The 23,401-nt window shown below is 34.7% G+C and overlaps 1 protein-coding gene across 5 annotated transcripts in view; it reads left to right on the forward strand.

The window, feature by feature from the left end:
- Positions 1-6: 6 nt before the first annotated feature.
- The window catches only part of LOC118001961 (protein quaking), a 158,627-nt gene continuing 135,232 nt past the window's right edge, over positions 7-23,401 (forward strand). For 2 of the 5 annotated variants that reach the window (XM_034992157.1, XM_034992161.1), the window contains exon 1: positions 10-611. The gene's annotated coding sequence lies outside the window, so the exon portion shown is untranslated. Of the gene's footprint in view, positions 612-23,401 lie in introns of all 5 variants that reach the window. The other 3 variants (XM_034992158.1, XM_034992159.1, XM_034992160.1) reach the window with 3 other exon arrangements.

Here is a 23,401-nt window from a genome sequence, read left to right on the forward strand (position 1 = left end):
ACTCGAAATACCGCGAGGACAAATCTAAACGTAGTCCCGAGTTGCAGAGAACTTCGGCGGAGAGCTTTTCCCGAGGACGCCGCAGCCTCACGTTGTAGGACAGGAAATGAGACTTTGAAAGGGCGAAAATAAAAACGCGCAAAAGTTTGCCAAAAAGCTTTGTCGGTGCAGAGCTGAGGGTTGCGAAGAGTGACAAGAAGATTGATTTTGGCCAGCTCGGGGACTTAGCAAGTGCTTGTAGCAATGCGCTGGGCTGTTAAATTCTAGTAGCTGTGCGTTTCTGTGAACGCCCAGAGAGGAGGAAAATGACCAGCAAAAAAGTCTGTTTCGAAAGTCGAGTAGCCAGGAGTTAATTTACTTTTAGAGGCAATGCCGGAGGACTGTTGAGAAGAAGCCGAAAACCGTGTCTTACAGAATTGACCGTGGAATTTAGATTTTTCACAGGAATTTCGAGATCTTTAACGTAGAACTGGGGAAAAAGAATCTAAAGCTTAGAGAGGTGGAATGTCACTAAAGAACAAAAGACCGGAAATGTCTCCGTGATTAAAGATGGTTAAAGAAGAATCCCAGGAGCTTCTGTTGTCAAGAAAGTCATAGGAACAACTTGGAAAGTACGAAACTGTTGGGAATTACTGCGTCCTCGCTTTTGCTTACATTTGTTAAACGTAACAGCAGTAAGGGTTTATTGGAATCGCTTTTTCCACTGTTGAAACAGCGAATCTGTTAATTTCGTATTGCTCCGGAAAAAAACTTGAGCTGTCCCTTTAAGGGGTTCTGCTTTTTCTATTTTTGTTGGCATTTGAAAGATTGTGGAGGCAGAAAACTTTCTGGAATGTCAAAAAAAAAAAATTGCTGGAACTCTTAAATTGAGTATTTCCAAATGTGAGCGCTAAGGGGCGCCAGTTATTTTTTTTTAAACATGAGAAATGTTTGGAGCAAAATGTGTAACATACTCATAAGCTGATCTGTATTAAATTTAGTTGGAATTTAAATCACAGTAAGTCATTTTATGTGTCATCTCGTGGACTTACTGTATTTATAATAGAAAATATATTTACAAACACCGAGAGCACATTCTTTAACATCATGGGAACAATTTTATTACATTTCAAAAATAATATGCTTTTTCTGCCTTGGTATATTTTGGTAAAATTAAAAGTTTTAGTATTTATAAAAATTTCTTTTAAGGTTATTTTTCTTAAGTACAGTTGTTTAGGAAGGAATCCTTCGTAGACATTAAAATGAAAATGTGTTCTCACAATATTTAGGGTTAAATAAAGTTGCATTCTTTGAATTAAAATGTTCAATGAAATGACAGGAGGTTATAAAAAAATTGGAAGTATTTTCACTTTGTGTGTATCCTATTTAAAAACATACATAATTTGAGTTTCTCTGATTAGTTCTGAAAGGCTTCTCACTTTGCGTTTATGTTGATCTAAAAATCTCTGATAATTTGGAGTTCTCTGTTAAAAAGTTTCTAATGTTGGCTTCAATAATTTGTAATCTTTCAAATCTAGAATTCCACTTATGTCATTATCTCTAACAAAGGTTTTTTGTTCATTTCTCTGTAGTTGGAAATTGCAACTATTTGCATTTTAAAACTTGGAGACCACTAGCTGAGGATGATACATTCTAAATAATTTTTTTTTTCTTTTAATGTGGTTTACTCCATCCCTTATCTTGGTCTATCTTCAGTTTTAGCCCTTTCAACTCCCCAGCCTAAGTAAAGATTGTTTCTGTGTGGTAGCTGGGATGTTTAAAATGGACAGCATAATGACTAGGAAGTTTGATTGTTTTTTTTATCAGACCAGTACAAACATGCAGGAAAAGGGGCTATTCCTTAGTGTGGAATAAGCTGCTTCCTCTAATTGTTAGCCTTATTATAAACTTAATTTGACTTAAGAAAAATACAGTTTTTGAAATGCATCACGTTTTTTTGGGCCAGATGATTTAATTCTGAAAATTTGGCAACTTGCTTTGCCCCTTTGTGGCCTGTCATTGTCCAAAACAAATTAATCATGATTTCTGTTTGTGGTTAGGAATTATATTTTCCTTTTCCATGTGATTGGCGGAAAAATTTTTTCAATTTAGATAAAGCTGTAAATTTTATGTTGACGACTAATTTAGTCAAGGTACTGGACTTAACAGTAGATGTATTTCCTGATAATTAGAAATTTTGAATGATTAGGAATTCTATTAAAAAAATTTTTTTAAAGTAAGTTTCAAAAAATTTGTCAGTCTGAGAACTTTTATTTGGCTAGTTACAAATTTGGGATTTACGTGTGCTAGATTTTCTTAGTTGATTAAAGCTTGACTGTTTTAGATTGAGCATTTTAATTCCATGCCAAGTTAATCTTTAGCTTATATTTTGACTTTGGACATTCTTTTGGTTTTTGGATTTATTTTTTTGTCTGGAGAGAGGGGAGTAGGTAGGAATTGCCAGACTATCCTCTAAGTGTCTTCACAGTTGTTCTTTTAAGTTGTGAGCGCTTTCTAGGTTGGACCACTCACATAAAGGACGTAATTTCAGTTGTTTCCAATACTTAAGAATCTTTCGTTGAAGGTAGAGATGATTACACATAAAACCAAGGTCTTAAAGTCTGAAACTGCTCTCTGGAGAGAGGTTTCCAAACTGAATCCTGGGACCATCCATGGGAAAGAGTAGTTAACTACAAGTTTTTTATTTAAAAAAAAACTTTCTTTGTCATGAAAATGAAACTCATGCAACAACAGTACTTGAATGCAAATTATGTTTTTATAAAGTATTGCAATTAGAATTGAGAAAGCCACAAATGAAATCATTTAGACTTAAAAATTTCAGATGGGGGAAAGAACTAGGGATTTTAAAATCAGATTTTGAGTTTTCATTTTTTAGGCATAGGGAGGTTAAAGCTGCTGATGGGAAAATTAAGAATGCATGGTATGGTTTATAAGTAAAGCTAGCCTAAATCTTTTGTGAATACTTGAAAAATTAGTGTGTGGCTCAGAAAAAGTGAGCAAACATGTTAGATTACATTCTGCATTCCTGATTTGAGAAACGCATTTTCATTTTCTCACGGTCTTTGGGGGGGGGGGTAATAAATTTTCTTTCTGGCCTCAGTTTTCTTTCCCTCTCCCTTAAAAATGTGGGCAAAAAATATTTTAAATGAAAACTTGCTTCACTAGTTAACATTTTTCCATGTTACTGTTTATTTCTATTTATTATGATTCAATATTGAAAATACCTTATATCTTTGGTTTTCTTACACTTCAAAATTTTTTTGCAGAGGAGAAATCTTGTCTACAAATGCTTTGTTTCAAAAATTATATGGCTGTTTGTATTGAGAGGACTTGCTGTATAAGTTTATTACAATTTTAGGATTTTTTTTCTGGAGCGTTGTTGACCGTAATCAATCTCTGTAACAAACAGGTTTTATTCACTTAAGTTGAAGTAATTAATCTGTTCTTTAGGAAGAAAGATTTTGCAGTTGTACACTGGCCCTTTGAATTAATAGTGATGAGAGAAGGATAGGGTGTTTATAATCAGTTGTCCTTCCATTATTTTTCTCCTCACCCAGGAGGTGTCACCAGCTCTGTAACGTAATAATGGAAATGATAGCTTGTATCCTAGGTCATTTAGTCAACATTCATTCTGTACTTTTGAAGCTTAACTCTCCCTTAGGCAGAATGTATATTCAAAATGCATGTATATTCACTGAGGCAGAAGGTGATTCCTTTTTCTTAACTCTATCCAATTTATGTGCTTTGTAGTAAAAGCTGTACTCCCAAGGATATAATGTAATTGAATTAATAGAAGTAGGTCTCTTTGCTAATTGCATTTGCTAGTGTGTTTGGTATGAGCACCTTTTCTTAAATGGCTTTGAGAATATAAAGTGACTACAAGTTAATTTGTTTTTTTTAATGTTTTGTATACATTGTTTCTGTTATTATCCCCTCACTTGTCACTGTCCTGAAGCTGATTGCAAAGTGCATCAGTTTTTCATAAGAAAAAATGGCTTTTTGTTTACTTTTTAAAGGGAAATAGATTCCTGTGACAAAGGACAAGTGTGCTCCCTTCCTCCCCCAACACACACCCAACACCCATACACCCTGCCTTTATTGGGCACCTTTTTTTTACATGCACCTTTTTTGAAGCCAATATATTTAGACATGTAAGCTTTTTGTTTTGTTTTTTGACCTTTTTTGGCCCTTAAGAGAATTACGCCAGTGTGATCATAGGGACAGCTTTTTTACTCTGACTGGAACACCTTTTAATTTACTTGAGAAATTTATTATAGTTAATACAATTTGGTTTATGATGGTGCAATTATAAGTAAAACTTGTCTTCGTTGGAGATGGAAAATGCTGTGCCTTTTTTGAGTTTTATTTGTTTGATAACCTAAGTGAGAGAGTCCACTGAGCAACTTTCTGTCATTGGTATGTCAACTATTATGAAGATATCCAAGGATCTATTTTAGGGCCAACGGATCAGGATAGTAAAGAAACCTATACCAAGAAGTTAGAATTATATTATGTACCAACTTTTTATTTTTGTGATTGACAGGACTTCATTATTTTTTCTGATCCCTCTTTTTTTTTTTGACATCAAGATAATGTATTTTTCCCTTCATGGGAATGCTTTTTTTAAGGGAATGTTTATACCCCTTTTAAAAATTGGCATTTCAGTTTTGGGGCCCAAAATACCTACGTTGTTTGAGGTCCAAGTAAGATTTTTACAGGGCTTTTTTCATTTAATGGAAAGCAAACATGGCATTAAACTTTTTTTCGTAGTGAATGCATTTTGTTTTGTTAGTGTGACTGTGTTATGAAAGTTGACTGTAAATATAATCCAGTGTGTGTTAGGTGCTACTGTCTGTGTAGTTATCATCATACTTCATGTTGTAATACTATCTTTTTTTGTGTCTGCCTGTCCTTATTAGAATTAGTTCCTTGAAAGTGCCCACCTCATAGCCCGGCACACGTACACTATCAGATGTTTGTTGAATTAATAAATAGGTTGACATTGTTATCCTCTTGATTTTTCTCTAAAGCATGGGATTAAGCCAATTATATAATAATTTTGATAGTTTTGGGAAATTACAAAAAAAGGTACACGTACTTTTAAGTGATATTTTTTTAGAAATCTTAAAGTATCATTTGCAATGCCTGTTCTCAAGAAGCTTTTTATTTATTTATTATTTATTTATTTGACAGAGAGAGAGAGAGAGCAAGAGCAGGAACACAAGCAGGGGGAGTGGGAGAGGGGGAAGCAGGCTTCCCACTGAGCAGGGAGCCCGATGCAGGGCTCCATCCCAGGACCCTGGGATCATGACCTGAGCTGAAGGCAGATGCTTAACGAATGAGCCACCCAGGCGCCCCTCTCAAGAAGCTTTTATCTTCATTTTACTTTAGTACCTTTGGTGTGAATGAGAATTAGAAAGATAAAATTGCTTTACTTGGGCAATAGTTTTCAGCCAGTCCTTGTACAAAGCCTACCAATCCTTAAGCAGAGAGAAGCTGTCAGTGCCCATCTCAGCTCTTAGAAGTTTTGGCACTTTCAAATTAGCTTAAAGAAACACCCTGTTTAAAAAATTGTTACTTGTGTTAAATTACTGTAACTGCCACATATGGTTATACTCCGCTTTCTTCTAAACTAAAACCATTTAAATAGTCCTTATTTATCCTGAACACATCAAAGCAGCACTTAGGGACCTGGAATCTTTCCCATATACTGTGTTCTACAGAGTACAAGACCTACATATCAGCTGAATGTTGACTTTTATAGGTAATTGACTAGAGAAAAGGTTTACCTACATAATCCCATAAATGCCAAAACTTTTAAGAGCTGAGATGGGCAGTGACAGCTTCTCTCTGCTTACGGATTGATAGACCTGAGAAAAGTTTTCAGCTAACTGAAACTTAACCCTCTTAAAAGCAGTCTACTTTTCTGCTTTAGCCCTAACAATGTTTTAAAGTAAATCTGTCATGAATTTTTAACAGATATATAGCTTGCAGAAGATAAGTGATATATCCAGAATTCTTGTAATTAACAAGCAAATGATTGTACTCAGTGGTTTCATCATTTCTTCAGTTTTCTGAAGCAGCAACTCTAGTTTGAAATTCGAGAAATCCTATCAAGTCTAGCAAAATAAACAAATTTTTATGTTCATAATGTTTGCCTTGTGTATTGATTCTAACGTACATGTTTTATTAAACTAAATTTTGTGACTTGTGAAATGAATCTATTGTAACATTTCTATCACGTTATTTATGATAAAGCATAATTTGTCAGTTTGGATGCTTTTCAAGGGTCCTGAAGTGTCAGAAAAAAACATCAAAATGTAGTTAAATCCATAAAGTGGTCTCATGTTATATGGCCATGGTAATAAGGAAAGGGCTTGTGTGTGTACACACATGTAGGCACACATGTACATAAAGGGAAACATGCAGTGAAGGTGAGCTGGCCTTGAACCCTTGAGAAGAGTCGGTGTTGGGGCTGGTGAAGTTCTAGAACAAGGACGGTTTTCGAAGTAATGAAATACCTGCTTGGCCCCAGGATTGAAATGATTATGTATTAACAGTGGAAAAGGGTCTTATTAGCAGGTCCTAAGTAAACACCTTGCTTTTGGCTTTCATGCGGAACAGATTGTTGTAAAGATTGGGCATGATCACCTGGTCAGTTTCAGATTATTGGGAAACTTTTGGCTTTTAATCTAACTTAAGAGTTTAAAATCTATAGAAAAATATAAAAATATGTAACGCGTGTATCTATATTTATTACATTTAAGAGTACTAGGAAAGTGCTGGTTTTAAAAAGCAAAGTTTTACAAAATTTTTATTTGAAATCTTTCTTCATTAACTCTTAGTGTCATAATTTATGGGGACTCAGAATGGTTTTACAAAGAGCATTTGAGGAGATGTATATATAAAAAAACTAGGAAAATGGAAAACATTTCTTGGATGCAGTTTAGTGTAGGGAAAACTAAAATAATATCAAAAGATCATGGAATTTCAGAACTGCAAGGGACCTGGGAATCAAGGGAAATCTTTCTATTGTAGGTACAAAAACTGAGGTCTAGAGAGGTTGTGACTTGTCCACATCACAAGGCAAGGTAGTATCAGAGTTGGAGCTAGACCCTCAGTTCTACCTTCTTTTGGTGAATGTGTCTCTCTATAATTGGAACTAGAGAAGAAAAACCCAGAATAGTTCCATGTGTTAAAAAGTTGCTGTGTTGCCTTAGGTTGTGAACATGAAGAAGAAAAAGTAAATGGGAGTAGTGTTAATTCTGTAATATGTTGGACTTGGGCAAATACTGGTCAAATTCTTGGAGCTAGAATTTTTAAAGGTAAAATTTTGAGATAGTTAAGAGGCTAAAAGTGAGAAAGTAAAAGTGTTTAGAAGATTTCATTCATTTACTTAAACTTTTTTTTTTTTTAAGATTTTATTTATTTGAGAGAGAGCTAGTGTAGAGGGAGAGTGAGAGGGAGAAGCAGACTCCCTGCTGAGCAGAGAGCCCGATGGATGCAGGACTCGATCTCAGGCCCCTGAGATCATGACCTGAGCCGAAGGCAGACACTTAACTGACTGAGCCACCCAGGCACCCTTACTTAAACTTCTTAATAACTATAGGATAGAGCCTTAACTCTTTAAGGGTACAAATCTAGTGTGTATTTAGTATTATTGTTGGTATTATTATTACTGCAGTTACTATTTTTAATAACCGCTCAAGAGGAAACCTAACATTTCTGACTGGAAGATTTAATATAAAGGTTTACTCTTGCGAGGTGATTCAAGTCAGGAATATACACTTGGTTCACTTGTACATTAGCATAAGGAGGTTCATCGCATAGGTAGCAACTCTGAAGAGTACCTGCCAGGAGGTGGATGATGATGAATTGAATGGAAATGGGAGCTGTACTAGGTGTAGCCACTGCATCCCATTCCTGATACCCGTGTTTGAAGCATCAACTGATGGGAGGATGGAGGATGTTCCACGAGAAGAGAACGTGCTGTCGTGTCAAAACAGTGGTGATGGGAGATTGAAAGATTTTCAGAAAGTGTGTCTAAACTCAGTTAGTTGGAATGGCAGATGCGGAGGAGAGTCATGAGCAGAGCCAGCAGCCTAGGTTCGGGCTCTACCATGGTAGGCCTTGAATGCCAGGATGAACAGCATACATTTTATTCTGAGCTTTGTAAGGAACCAGTGGAAGGCTTGTATTATTTTGGGGTGTCATAATGAACTCTTTGAGGAAAACTAATGAGTGTAGAATATATGGGTCTGAGGAAGTAGAAATTGGATGCATTGTGAAGGGTTAATGTAAATGGTTAGGTAACTTTTAAATAGTTCTATTTTCTCAAAATAGTTAATAAAAATATATTTTGAGCTTTATATATTTTAGGTTTAAACTCTTCAGAGTTTTTAAAAGTGCATTTTAACTAAAAATAAACATATACAGAAATTATTTTTTCCTTACCCTTAAGTTCTTACCTTAATCCTGAGGTATTGAGAACATGTGGGGCTCATTTGTATAGCTGTCAGCTAAAATTTCGGTTACTTAGAATTAAGCTTATATGTAAATTAAAGAGAACTGAAGAAACTCTTTGGTTTAGGGGAATCTTAGAAATTCTTGAATTGGTTTGAGTTGGAGGAAATTTTGTCCAAATCTCACTCATCTAATATTGTTGAGTCTAGATGTGTTATCAAATACAAAGATTTTTGAGAATTTCATTATTTTCATCATCCATTTTACTTTATTTTTATTTAATTGTATTTTTTTATGTTGATTATTTTAGGTAAGTTAGAGATATCTTGACATTCCATCTCTATATATGTATCTCTTTAAACACTAGCATTTTCCTATATATATAACAGCATCGCACTGAATAAAATGGGTCAGTCCTACACTTAATGTAATAACCAGTCCATATTCAGATTTTTGTTGTTATCCCCAAAATATTTTTTATAACTGGCTTGTCCAAACCAGAGTCTGACTCAGGACCCCACTCACTGAATCTGGTTGTTAGGACTTCATGTCTTTTTAATTTAGAACCATCTTTTATATGGCACTGCTATAACTTCCTTATCATTGGAATTGTTCTTTTATGCCCTGTGTATCTAGTACTTGGGAAGTTAAGTTTAAAGGATTGAATAGGTTCATCTATACATCATAGGTGATGCTATGCACTTGATTTGGCATCACGCTGGGGGCCTGCATCTGGTTCCACCATTAGTGAAACTGAGACGAATATCTGGGTTAGCCTGGTCTTAGAATGATTCTCCTGCCGTAGTTAGGTAAAGCTTTCTTTCAGCAGCAGGGAATATATTGTTATTCTGAAAATAGTTACTATTGGAAAGCCAGATAGATGCTTATTCTTAATTAATTATTGGTTGGTTCTCGAAGTAAAACATTGGTTGCTAGTTGCCTCAAATGGTGACCAATGAAAAGGTTTTATTTCTAAGTAGTTGCAAAATCTCTACTACAAAGTTTTTCTCCTTAAGAACTTTTAATAGTGAGGAAGTTATGTTCCAGCAGATGGAGATATTAGTACACAAAAGGCAGTGTTTAGTGATTAAAATTTGTTGAGAAATAACTCTCTTATGAGAATAGGAAATTTTTTCCTTTAAATTGTAAGAGGAGAGTTGCTCAGGAATATGAGAAGTAATTACTAAATTTAATATTTAGAAGTGTCGTGTAAATCAGTTGTGATATTTCTTTAAAGAACTTTTTTTTTTTTTTTTTAAGAGACCATATGTTAGATGTTGACTATAAAATGTGGCGGGATTAGGACATTCCATTGAGTATAGTAATATTCTGAAATACAGTTTCTGCCTTTACAGCTTAGTTGTTTGAAGGTTTTTTGTTTGTTTTAGTGCAGAACTGAGTCAAGTCTGTTGAAAAGTATTCTACTTGTATGTTTTCTTTGCAGTTCTAAAGTCTTTAACCAACAGTTGATTTGTTTACTAATGTAAATCAGAAAAAAAAACCTAAGCCATAGTTTACTACTATATGTTACATGAAGAGAAAGTTCTTTTGGGGCTTATAGTTTTATTATAGTAATAAAAAATTATCAGCAATAAAAAGGTAATCTTATCTGACTTTATAGCATTCCTTGTCAGTTTTTTTAGTTAGGTAAATATTATATATTTTAAAATATAGCTTGCAATTGTTAAATAAGAAATACTGCTCATTTAAGTTCCTTCTTAGATATGATTTGGAAGTGTTTTTGTTAATAACGCATTTAAATTATATTTTCCAAGTTGTTATTTCGAGCTTTTTTTTAATTGCTCTATCAGTTGTGAAATACTTTTCTTCCTTAATCAGTTGACATTGAACTCGGAGACGAGAGAAGTGTTTGTATTGTAGAAGACCAGGGAAGAGGATATCAACTGTGATATATACCTTTGTAGAACTGATAAAACTTGCATTTTACTTCTTTCTCCCCAGTATTTTCTCTTTTTTGTTATTCATAAAATGTAGAGAATTGAAGATGCAAACATTTTCAGTTCACCTTTGACAATAGTGTGGTTTGTGATCTCTGAGTCCTGGGAAAGGTGGTGGTGAGGGCAGAGAGGTGTCCTAGCATATTGTCTTTGAACCTCAGTGCCATGTATTATCTTTCAGGGAAAGTTTTTCCCTGTTGCCAATTTTGTGTATATACATTTTAAAAATTGTTTCTTACAGTCAGAGTATATGAGAAGCATAAATTTCTTCATTCTAGTAATCATTGTAATATATGTTACAAGGAATTAAACACATTGATTTTATTCTTACAGCAAGTATTCTTCATCTTATGGAAAAGAACTAAAATGTACCAATTAAAAAGTAAAAGTTACCCATAATTCAGTGATAATCACTCTTAACATTTTGGCAAATTCTTTTCTAGACTTTTTCCCTTCTTGATCTATGGATAAAACACAGTTGTGATCCTACTGTAGTGTTATCTGTTTGTGTTCAAGTAAATTACATCAGGAGCATGTTCCCCTGCCGTTTCATATTCTTTGACAATATAGTTTTATGTTAACATAGTTCATCTTACAGAGATGTATTATAATTTACTTAACTATTCGACCTATCACTTTGTTTTCAGTAAGCTTGTGTGATAATATCAAATGTTTTTTAGAACTTGATTACTCACTGTTTAAAAAGCCTTAGGTTACTAAATATTGTAATGGCCCTGTGAATACCAAGCTCTTTTGTTTTTGCAGTGTAGTTAATTGGAAATCAGCATTTTATACTGCATTCCAGTAGAAAGTGATTACTATTATGTGGCATTTAATTTTTGAGTAATGTCAGAGTTGCATATTTTGCTTATTTTTTAATGACTTGACATTTATTTGAAATTTTTTATTCTATTCACAAGTAAATTTGAGTGCATATTATGTGTAACATATGAGGTATGCAACAAAGCTTCACATTCATTCCTTACCTTCAGGTTGTCTGAGTAATAGGGTAGATAGTATGAAAAGAAAGTAATATAAGGGAATGTAACCAGGAAAGGTTGAAAGACTGGTGCTAAGATCACGTTAGGCTGGGGAGATATGGAATGTTTCAGGAAAAGAGGTAAAATTTCACCCGGCTCTTGCAGGATAGATAGGATTGAAGTGGAGAAAAGGTAAGGGAGTAGTATTCTAGACACAGGGAACACTATCCTTGAATGAGAGGACATTCTGGGTAGGAGAAAGAAGTAAATTATTCTATATCTCTTCTGTAGAAAGCTTTAAATTCCTGGAAAAAGATTTCATCCTCTTGATAATGGGAGACCCATTTAAGGCTTTTCTTTTTACATCTTAATTTTTTTCCCTTTTATCTGCCTCCACATTTCTGTTTAATATGGATTCATTGATAGATTGCTCTGCTTATTGCATATTTTTAGACTTTCTGGAATTACTCCCCACCTTCCCCCTCCCCAGTATTTTGCCTCTTAACTTCTATTTTTTTATTTTTTTTAACCTGTGCATGCTTAGTTTGGCTTTCTATTTTGTTTTACTAGTACATTTGGATATACTTAATCCACTCTTTTTATGATAGTTCTTTTCTCTGTGTGTCTTTTGGTGATTGTGTTGGGTTTAGGTGACTGGAGGAAGGAAGTTTATCTGGAATTAGTGTGTGATTTGTAGAACTGGTGAGTCTAAGCTCTATAGATGAGTTGCTAGCATATCTTGTCTTGTATGTATGGCATGGGTTTTTGCCATATGCTTGCCTTTCATCTTTCTCTCCATTTGCTTTTGCTCTAATGGCTTGAAAGACCTAACAATCTTATACTGGATGGGAGAGACTGAAGATCTGCTAATTTAACCCTGAATTGAGGGAGGCTATCGGCGAAGTGTTTGCAAAGTGTGTTCCATGTAATACTGGCCTCCTGAGGTAGTCTGAGAATAAAAGTAGTCAAAGAAATGCTGCATATTCTTTTGTGAATTCAACATGTGGTGACATGTTGAACATCCAGGAGCTGCTAAAGGAAGCTGACTTGGTTTAAATGAGCATTTTCTGAAATTACTTGGTAAAGGAATGCCTTTTTTCTTTCTTTTCTTTTTGGAACTAGTGGTCTGAGGATACATTATGATAAATATTAGAGGATTGTAAAGACTGTGGATCCTAGGGAGAAGAGGGTTTAAATAATAATTGTTTGGGAATCTTAATTTTTGGATGAGAATACTGCCTCAAGTCAGATCAAAGTACTCTCTGAAAAAGATAGTTAAATTTCATTTAGTTTGGGATTATTTCAAATTCCATCTAAAAGGAAGCAAGAAAAAGCATCCTTTTTGACTTTATATAACAATCGCAGCAAATGGTTTCTGTAGTGAATTTTGTTTAATTCAAAGTGTTATTTAAATATTTAGAATTGCTATTTTTAAATAATTTTCTAAATGAAAGAAAATGAACAATTCTGACAACTTAAATGTAAAATTTAAAAATACTTTAAAATAGATAATGCACAGAGAAATGTTGACTGTTTTAACGTATGCCTGGTTTAAGTCTAAAATTTTTAAGTTGGGAATTAGTGAATTGTTAGGCGAAGAGGAATTCTGAGCAGAAAAATATTTGTCTTTGTTAGATTGTTCAATAAACATTGAGATGCAGTGATAGAGTAGTTTTGTAAGATCTGTAAATCAGTAATTAGATGAGTTTTTTCTGTTTAGATTTTAATCTATAGGATATTAGCTCTCTTTTTGTTGTTACAGCAATTATTCATATTATAAAATGAAGTTTTGATGACATTTATAGTTAGCAGTCTTTAAAGAAGGGTAAGTGTAAGGGTGGGTGGTAGAATAATAGCATTTCGTCTGGAAGGCCCAACAGATTTTCATTAAAAAAATTTTCCAGTTCAAAAAAAACCTGTAATTCAGAGATTTGAAGTTGGAATGGATCTCAGTGATCACAGTTCCATCTTTTTGTTACATATGTAAGTGTAGTTCATGTACAGAAGGTATGAAGTTTCACAAATTAGAAACTGCTGGCTTCAGGAATGGTAGCTGATTTGGCGCTTGTGACAGAACAGGGTAAGTGTAAGGGTGGGTGGTATTAGCCAGTCAGGGAGTACCTTTGGGCCTGATCCCCTCTGTGGGGAATGATGTTATGACTGATAATTGGTGTATTGTGACTACCTTCTAAAGTGAGTAGTCTTAATTATTTTAAATTTTGTTTCAATACTTGAAGTACCTACCTAGGGTTTTTTTTTTTTTTTTTTTTTTTTTTGAGAGAGGGAGAGGAGGGGAGAAAGAGAGCATCTTAAGCAGGCTCCATGCCCAGTGCAGAGCCCTACACAGGGCGCAATATCACAACCCTGAGATCATGACCTGAGCCAAAATCAAGAGTCCTACGCTTAACCAACCGAGCCACCCAGGTGCCCCTCTACCCAGGGTGTTTTTTTAACTTTTCCTGTAAATAAGAATAAAATTAAGGATATAATGCATACAGTGATATTGTCATTAAACTGATGTTAAAGACAAAAGGCCTTCCTGGGTTCATTTTCCGGCCAGCTGACTCTAGGTCTAGATACAATGTAGTGTACATAGCAAAGGAACTTACACTGTCTATATTTTATACAGTATTTTAAAGTCATTAGTTAGAGTAAGCTCTCCATTTCCCCCCTTGTAGATCTAGGTTATTTGCCCTCGAATAATGGGATAAAAGTCTAAGGTAAAGATAAGGGAAAATGAGAAAGCCACTTAGTGTCTTCCAAATACTCAGTTCAGATTCTCTGTCATTGCTAGACTTAGTATTTGTGTGTGTGGTGATGTCCTGTACAGGTTGTTTCATAGGCTAGTGTAAATTTATCTAAATTTTGAAGGGTGATAAATTTAGGGGAGGTATCTTCAAAAAGCATTTTATGTTGTTGTTTCATGAATCCTGAATAAAAGAAAAGTGAAAAGGGGAAGAGAGTAGAGAATAAGTGGATCCTGTAAGAGAATGACAGTGATTAGGAAAGGTGAAAGTAAGATCTGAGTTAGAAAATCCTAAGTTTGTTTTTAGGTCATAGAAAAATGTATTTATTTTAATGGGTAGTAAGGGACATGAGAGTCTTATTTTTCACATTTCATTTTTATTCAAGGACTAACACCTTTGATTTTCTTATTAAAATATATTAACTGAACATCATGAGAGTTGTTCAGATTTGAATATACAAAATTTTTAGTCACTTTATCTGTGGATGTTTAAAGCATTGGAGCAAGTAAGTAATAATTAAGAGGAATCTCAAAGTGAAATCTTTGATTTTGTTAATCCAGAGTGTCTTTGATTGTTAATACTAATATTTATTGAATAACAAGTACATATATCCTGACAGTGTAAACCAGAAAACTGATATAAATGTGGGCAAAAAAAGGTATGTGTCAAATTTTTAGAATGCTACCTATAAAGGGAAATATTTTGTTATGTACATACATATTCATATAACTAAACAGCTGAAATGAAAGCTTAATGAAATAATATTTGTGTTTTGTCTCTGTTACGGTGTAATCTGTTTTCCCATATCTATGTCATTTCTTTATTTTAAAAATTTATTCTATGTCATTTCTTTATTTTAAAAATTTATTTTAGAGAAAGCGTGTGCACACATGTGCATGGGTGGAGGGGCAGAGGGTGAGGAAGAGAAAGAGAATCTCAAGCTCAAGCAGACTCTTCACTGAGTGGGGAGCCTGATGCGGGGCTCGATCTCACAACCCTGAAGTCATGACCTGAGCCAAAGTCAAGGAGTTGGATGCTTAACTGACTGAGCCACCCATGTGTCCCCATTCTATGTCATTTAAAAAGTGTTGGTTGTGACTAATACTATAGAATTAATGGGTTATGACTTGTGTAGTTTTAGCAAAACTGATGCTGACTCCTGCTGTAACTTAGTTTTCAACAAACTTTTTTTTTTTTTTTTTTTTTTTAATCTAGCACTTTCCTGGGTGCTGCGGATACAAAAATGAATTAAGGCATAGTCCAGTACTTAAGGAGCCATGTATGGGGAGAGAAATGAAATAAGAAACTGCAGTATAGTGCTTTAACTGCTGTGGCAGAGGCAGACACAGGTTAAGATGGAAGGGATCACACCATTTTCTAGCAGGTAGATGGAAATTTCTTGGAGGTTCACGTATTAAATAACCTGATAATTCCTCTGATTATAGGGCTTCATTTAATGTGAAATTTAGTTCTCTTCCCCCCCCCCCCTGTAAATTCTAAAATGGATACTATCAAGTTCACTGGACTAAGAGATTTCTGAGTGTTTGGCATAAAAGCCAAGTTTGTAAAAGTAAATGTTAATTTTATAGATAATCTTGAAAAAATCTAAATCTTATAAAGAGTAATATTGTGTTCTTAAATATGTCATGGTGACTAGCTTTAATGACTTTATTTGGGAAATACTGTCTTTTTTCTGACTTTCTTTTACCTCCAAACCTTATATTGTGACTTATTAAGAAGGTAAAGTTAGATAGAAGTGTTATATAAGTATAAACATTATCTATCTATGTATCTTATAATTATTTTTGACCATTGGCTGTTTGCCCAGATAGTGAAAGTTAAGCTACAAAGCAAATCATGAACTTTTAAAGAAGATGGGTACTTAATTATCTAACACTTAAAAATTATTTTGTCATTTTATTGAAATTTGGAAATATTCCGTATGTTGACTTCTTGTGGTTGATTCATTCACAATAACACTGAATATAAAAATTACAAGATTGGTTGCATTTTATCCAAAAATTAGGTTCTGTGAGTTACAGAATTGTTACAGTTTCTCCTGTGAGTGATGTAGGCTACTACGTCAGGTTGAGGAAGCGAATCTGAGTGGATGTGGTGGTTGCCTTAGAATGATTTTGCCGTTAGCAGTGAAAAATGTTTTTCTTATAGTTCTTGTGCAGCAGGCCATGGAGTGAAGCACATTTTTATAATAAAGGTGATGAATTTAATCGCAAACTGGCAGCCAAATGGAAATTGCAAACCTTGATACTGGGAGAAAATTGCCTATAAAGCAACTCTTGAGGGAGCAGCAGGCTTTAAATTATCCACCCATTTCGACATTGAGGAGAACATAGGAATCACAGGATATTTTGCTTGGCCTGCTTAGTTCAGATGAGTGACACTTGAGCATTCTATTTAAGAGCTAAAGATGGCTGTTTTTAAAGTTGCTTACGCTTTGTACGTTAAAGCCTTAACCACATAAATTTTTATATTTCATTAAATATCTAAAACATTGCTGACTTTTTATATTTCAGCACATGATTTGTCTAATGAATTGAAATCCATTTACTACATTCATGGTGATATGCTGTGTAATTTATGTTTCTGCCATTTGTATGATGAACTACAGTCTTAAAGGATGCAGAATACTCCGGGTTTATAAGTAATAGTCAATTGATAGAATGTCATATAAACTGTCAGTCTTAACTGGTTTATATTGTGTTTAAACAGTTTGTATTATAAAATTTAAACACAGTGGTAGAATTTCTATTATGGGAAATCTGGGCCTTGTCAGTTTTTACTCTAGGTGACTAATGCTTGTCATTTCTTAGAATAACCTAACCCTTGATTCAACATACAGTATTCAGAGTGTTTAATCCTGAATTTTGGTATACTGTACCATGCATTTTGGAGTACACTTTCTTCCCATGGTACATATATTTGTTAACAGATATCTGTGTCCAGATTAAGAGAATTATGTGTGACTGTTGGAATGTGAGACCTATTCGAAGGTTGGTAAATATTTAAAATGAAAAATGCTAATGTAAAATATAAAAGTAATATTTCTTAGTATATGTCCTGAAACTGTTGGGTTCTAAGGTAATTGAGGATTACTTCTAGGAGGTTATTAGATTTTACTTGGATACATAACCCTGGTTAATAAATTATATAATGTACCATGCTACCTAGAAAATTTTAATAGGAGTATAGCTGTTGTAAGTCTGTTCTCTTTAAGTACAGAATAATAGAAATGTTTAATTTTGAAGTAAATGTGGGAATTTAATATTTGATGGTTGGAAAAAGCAAGAATAGAAGGAAGAAAAAAGTTGTGCAAATTCTCTGTATTTAGGAAACAGTTTATTGAGGTTGTGCACATGAGACTGAATGTATGAAAACCTGCAAGAAATAGTATTCTTGTTGAAGTAAGTTCCGGTTGTGATTGAAAGTACTTTCATTTAAGTTACTTTAATTGCTAGACTGATTATGATACATCCATATGAGAAGTAAGCCTCCATGTGATGTTGAAGATAAATTAGAATGCTTAGCCATCTCTGACATTTACAAAGTTTAAAATAAATCAACACCTCTAGGGGTGCCTGGGTGGGCTCAGTTGGTTAAGCGCCTGACTCTTGATTTCCGCTCAGGTCATGATCTCAGGGTCCTGAGATTGAGCCCTGCGTGGGGCTCCTCACTTAGCCCAGAGTCTGCTTGTCCCTCTGGCTCTGCTCCTCTCCCTGCTCGTGCTCTCTCTTTCTCCCTCAAATAAATAAATACATAAAATCTTGGGTACCTGGGTGGCTCAGTGGTTAAGTGTCTGCCTTCGGCTCAGGTCATGGTCCCAGGGTCCTGGGATCGAGTCCCACATCGGACTCCTTGCTTGGCGGGAAGCCTGCTTCTCCCTCTCCCGCTCCCCCTACTTGTGTTCCCTCTCTTGCTGTGTCTCTCTCTGTCAAATAAGTAAAAATCTTTAAAAAAAAGTCAGTCAATACCTCTGTTTTCTTATCACTGATACAATTTGGCTTAGGTAGGCTGTGGCAAGCTTAGAATTCAGAGATAGAGCCTAAAGATAAATATTCTTTAGGCTAGGCCTTTATGAGAGAAATATAGTATAATAATTTTAATTCTAATGTTCCTGATCCAGTAAATCAATATGTGGAAAGCTACATTTTCAATTTCAGGAAAAAAACTAAAAATTTTAACATACAAGATGAAGTTAGAATAAGGTATATGGAGTATCTATGAATTGTATACATGTGTAAGCATTAATATATTTTAGTGATATATTTAATGTTTTATATGTTATACATGTATATGAGTATAACATGTATAATTCATATATAATTTTATTGATAAAAGTAGTATATGTGTATACACATGTATATATAGTACTTATTTCATTAAAATTACCACTTTTCTGTAGCAAGATGGCTATAATTAGTTGTTTATAAGCTGATACTAAATTCAAATTCCATAGTTACTGGTGGGAGTTTACTTTTTTAGAAGGGTTTTTTTGTGATATATTTAAATTCACATCCAAATCTATTGTGATAAAGGTGACAACTATTTTAAGTTATTAAATTAGAGTTATGCAAATATATATTTACAGGCCAAACTGTTTCCCCAATTTTTCTTCCCCCAAATGACTCATTTGAGGTTAAAGTAATCTTAAACTCTGGAAAAATGGTTAAACCAAAATAGGTCAGATCCTGATTCAAAGAGCTCTTAACCTTTTTAAAGTGTGTTCTGGGAAAGTGCTGTAGAGAATATCTGCTCCAGGTATTTAACGGTCATTTTTAATAAGCTAAATGTACTGTGGCATTTGTATTTGAGTAGTATGTAAGGTTTTCTGGAAGACATGGTTGACTGAGGAGGTGCTTAGTAAAAGTGAGTTGGAAAAATTACGCTGTATCTGTTACTTTTTACCTCCACTTTGCCATGTATGATGAGTTTACATGTGAGAAGTCATTTCCAAAGAGTATTTGTTGGTAGATGCCTTTTCTCTGTGCCTTTTATGCCTCTAGAGTCTGGGAAAAGAACAGAGTTTAGTAACAGGTATTCATTAAATCAGCAGTTATTATCTTTCAGACATCTGTCAAGATAACAGCATTTCCAGAATATATGATTTTATATCATAATTATCAGTAGTAATGATGATATGAACATACTTAAGTTTATATATCAGGCACTTTTTATAAATATATATTCATTACCTCATTTAATCTTTACAGATTCCATTTTATAGATGAAATGGAGGCAGACTGAGGTATTACAGTAGTTTTTATCAAAGATTGCATTTTCAGCAGTTTGTTTCTTTGTCATAGATTATTATTTATAATTTTGTAGTCAGCTGTTTGGTAATTTTTTTAAAAAGTAAAATGTTCTCTGACTTTTGAACTGTTACTAAGTTAGTTCTGCACAAAGACCTGGAGACTTGGAGTTTTTCTTGAGCAGCTGTAACTATAGTTGTGAGAAAGGTGATGGTCTGGTGATTGTGTCAATAGCTTGCTTTATTTGACATTGTCATTCTTTTCATAAGAGAAAAAATACAACATATTCAGAATGCAGGAAGTATGTTAAGTTTCTTTCAAAGCTTGTTCCATTTAATACTGACATTTTGAAAGTGGGTTCACTTTTTTGTTAAGTCTTGATATTCTGATGTGCCTCTTACTGCAGGTTACTACTAATGCCTCAAGGCACCTGTGAATTGGCCTGGTTTCAAAGAATTTTATGGCCTTTCCACTTCCTTGCTTAAAAAAAAATGTGCTGGGGAGTGCTAATGTACATCTTACTCTTCTGTTGCCTATGAAATTCTCCAACAAAAGATGATATATGTATCTTGCTATGCTTACTCTTTGTAGTAGTGTTTGGTTTTAAACCACAATTAGGGAGGAATTCATTTTTAGTGAGTGGACTTCACTTACTTTCCAGTGTGATGAGTTTTGAGTGCTGTTTGAAATAGGTTGCTTTTAGATTTTGGTTTATATCTGTAATTTTCCACTTGCCCCTAGTAAGGCAGGCCTTGGTGGAAGATAGAACTTTTGTTCTTAGAAATTCTGTTCATTACGAACTTTCCACGGAAAACTTTGTATTGGTTTTAAGAAACAAATACCTAATTTGCATGGTAACTTCCATGTCTTTAAACCTTAGTGTGGCTACTCTAAAATACACAACTGTTCATTGACCTCTGCCTTTGGGAAGTTTTTGAGTAAATGAAAAAGTACCATGAGTGAGAAAAACAGAAGCATTTGCCTGGATAATTATAGGCATTACTAAAAATAACAGTCCAGTAGAAATGGGATTAGGAGTCAGAAAACTAAAGTTTGTAAAAAATCCTTGAGGGGGACATATGCATATATTTTAAGCATTTTTCACTTATCAGCTCCATCAACATAAATATGTATCATTAGAGTGGTAAGTATACATCATGTTTTTTTTTCTGATTTTATTCTCCTTTCCTTCATAATAATTAAAGTGAGGGTTTACATACCTAGAATCCAGTTTTCCCTAGCATGATATTTTCTACGGTGGAATCAAAAGAAACCATAGAACTCTGGCTTACTCCTTAAAAAAAATTACTTTGTCTAGTGTTCAGGTCCAGGTATTTATATCCCAGGACACTTAGCCTCATCTGTCAATCACTTCTGGCCCTCTAATCTATTTACATAGACACCAGTTCTTACTACTAGAAGAATTGCCCTGGCAGGAACCATGTTGCTTACCAGGGTCATGCTAGCACCAAACAAAATGCCTGATACCATAGAAAAATAGGATATATTCAGTCAGTAATTGCAGTTTGAGTATGTGCCAGAGACTCTACAAATATTATTCTAGTTGAAAGAATTTTTTCTCTGAAACTCAGAAATTTAGGTCTAGAGTTATCTTAGATGGTCCTTATAGATGATAGAGTAAATGTATACCGTGTTGTTGAACTATGTGCGGCTAGTCCCTCCAGAGCTTAAATGAGACTTATCATTCTAGTTTTAATTTGAATTATACTGTTCTTTCTTTCCTTCATTACTGTGTATATCTCTCTACTTTTCCCTCTTTATATCTCCAATTTCTACACTCTTCTCATCTTTTTTCCTCTATTCTGTATGGCTTTTATTGTATTCTTACACTGTTTTTCCCATTATCAAGACGGGACAGTAATGTTGGAGAGACAGTGTGATATGGAGGCCTAAATTTGGATCCTGACTTTTTCACTTACAAGTTATGTCCTCTTTGGTCAAAGTGTTTAACCCCCAAATCTTAGTCTCTTAACTATAAAATGGAGATGAGAATAGTACTTGCCTGTAAGGAAATGCGTCTAGCTATACAATAAAGTGTTGCCTTCCAAGGCAGACTTTGAGGGGCCACTCATTGCTTAGAAAGAAGTTAGATCTCATTACTCTGTTTAAGAGATGCTATGCCTCCTCACTCGTTGTGTGCTACCATTACCACCACCAGTCAACTCTGTTTCATTCCCAGTCTAATACCTTGCTGTGGCATTTAAATCAGCCCTGGGAAAGGTCTAGATAACAAGGAAAATAGAGGCAGAGTAACAGTAAGCTGGATAATTTGTTTACAAGGGGGAATTCATTTTAAACTGTCTTCTATGGAGATGCCTCCTTGTGCCCTGTCTGAATGTCTGGTTGGTTTGCTTTCTAGGAGGGCTTTGTCAGACATGTCTACTCTTAGAAGACCAGTCTTGAGCTGGAATGTGAAATCCAGAAGGAGTAGGAGCTCTTTTTGAATCTGAATTTTAGCTTCCTATTTGAGGACTCCCGTTTTCCCTGAATAATTACTTCTGAGAATGTCTCTCCTTACCATATAGACCACATAACCACTGAATACAACATAATACTTCTAATATTTGTCGGACTTACTTAGATTGTTACAGGATGATAATGAGGAATAAAAGTTCAGTAAAAGCTCAAATTCTTATTTTGCGATATGAAATGCATTGAGGTACTTCTTTGAGGTCATACCTAGATGAGTACTCTACTTCAGGTATTATTTTTGCTCACTTAGTGTGTGATAGAGCAAGGCCCATGTCTGTTTTTGCATATGAGTATATCCCTAGGGCTTTTGGCCAGTACCTAGCTCATAGTAGGTATACAATACATATTTGTTGAATGCATGCATGAACAACCAATATCTTGTACCACAGATTATTAAAGACACTTAAAAAGAAACTCCCAACTGTACATAATTCAGGCCAATCCATTTTATAAACAGTTTGTACTTTTAGGAAATAAAATGGAAAAAATTTATTTTATTCTTTACCAAATAAACTTTGAACAGATTGTAAACTTTGCAGATTGTAAATATAGAGGTTATAAAAAAAACCCAAAAACCCTCAAGAGGAATGAATCATTGTAACCCCTTTGGAGCAGTCCTGAAAAGGGGCAGTCTTTTCCTCATGGATTAGGGTGGTGGTTTTTTGTTTTAAAGCTAAGCCCATTCATTTAGATGCTTGTGTATTTTATCTTGTCATTTGGTCTAAAACACACCAGAGGAATTTAACACTGATAAATGAACGTATGTTATTATCTAAGTGTGTTAGATGCTCACAAATCCTGCATAAATGCAGCAAGCCCTTTTGAGAAGAGGAGTGCATTTCTGTTACTTTAATGGGAAGGGGAATAAGTCATAAAGCTAATAACCTCTTGATGCTTGAGTCAAGTTTCAAGCATGTTTTTGTAGCTTTGCATGTTTTTGTACTAATTGTCCTGCTAAGATTGTTCAAAAGGTGCTTTTTCCCCAAGGATACAGATCCTTGGGAATATAGCAAAAGACAAAAGCAAAGCTGTCTGTCTTTCCGGAGTTTACATTCTTATGTAGGAGACAGGCAAGAAGCAATAAATACATTCTGTGATATATTAGACAATATGGGTTCTGAGGCTACACTGAACAGGATAAAGGAGATAGGAGTGTTTTGGATGGCTTGGAGCAGGTTGTGGTTTTAAATAGGGAGATCTGGGTGGGCCTCATTGAGAAATTGATGTTAGAACAGAGATTTGAAGGGGGTAATGGAGTGAACCATGCTGCTCTCTGGGGCTTTCCAAGAGGAAGGAAGAGTCCGTGCAAAACTGTGAGGCCAGGACCTGCAGTTCCTTGTGTGGCTGTAGCTGTAGCTGTGAATGAGAGATGGGGGTTGGGGGGGGGGGGGGGATGTGGTAAGCTGGTTAGGAGAGTAGGTCAGAAAGGTAAGAGGGGGAGGGTAAAGGGGAGCTTCTGTGAGGACCTGGGCTTTTACACTAATTGAAACGAT

This window comes from Mirounga leonina, unplaced genomic scaffold, assembly GCF_011800145.1.
Source record: "Mirounga leonina isolate KUSES-001 unplaced genomic scaffold, KU_Mleo_1.0 Mir_55, whole genome shotgun sequence".
Taxonomy (NCBI): Eukaryota; Metazoa; Chordata; class Mammalia; order Carnivora; family Phocidae; genus Mirounga; species Mirounga leonina.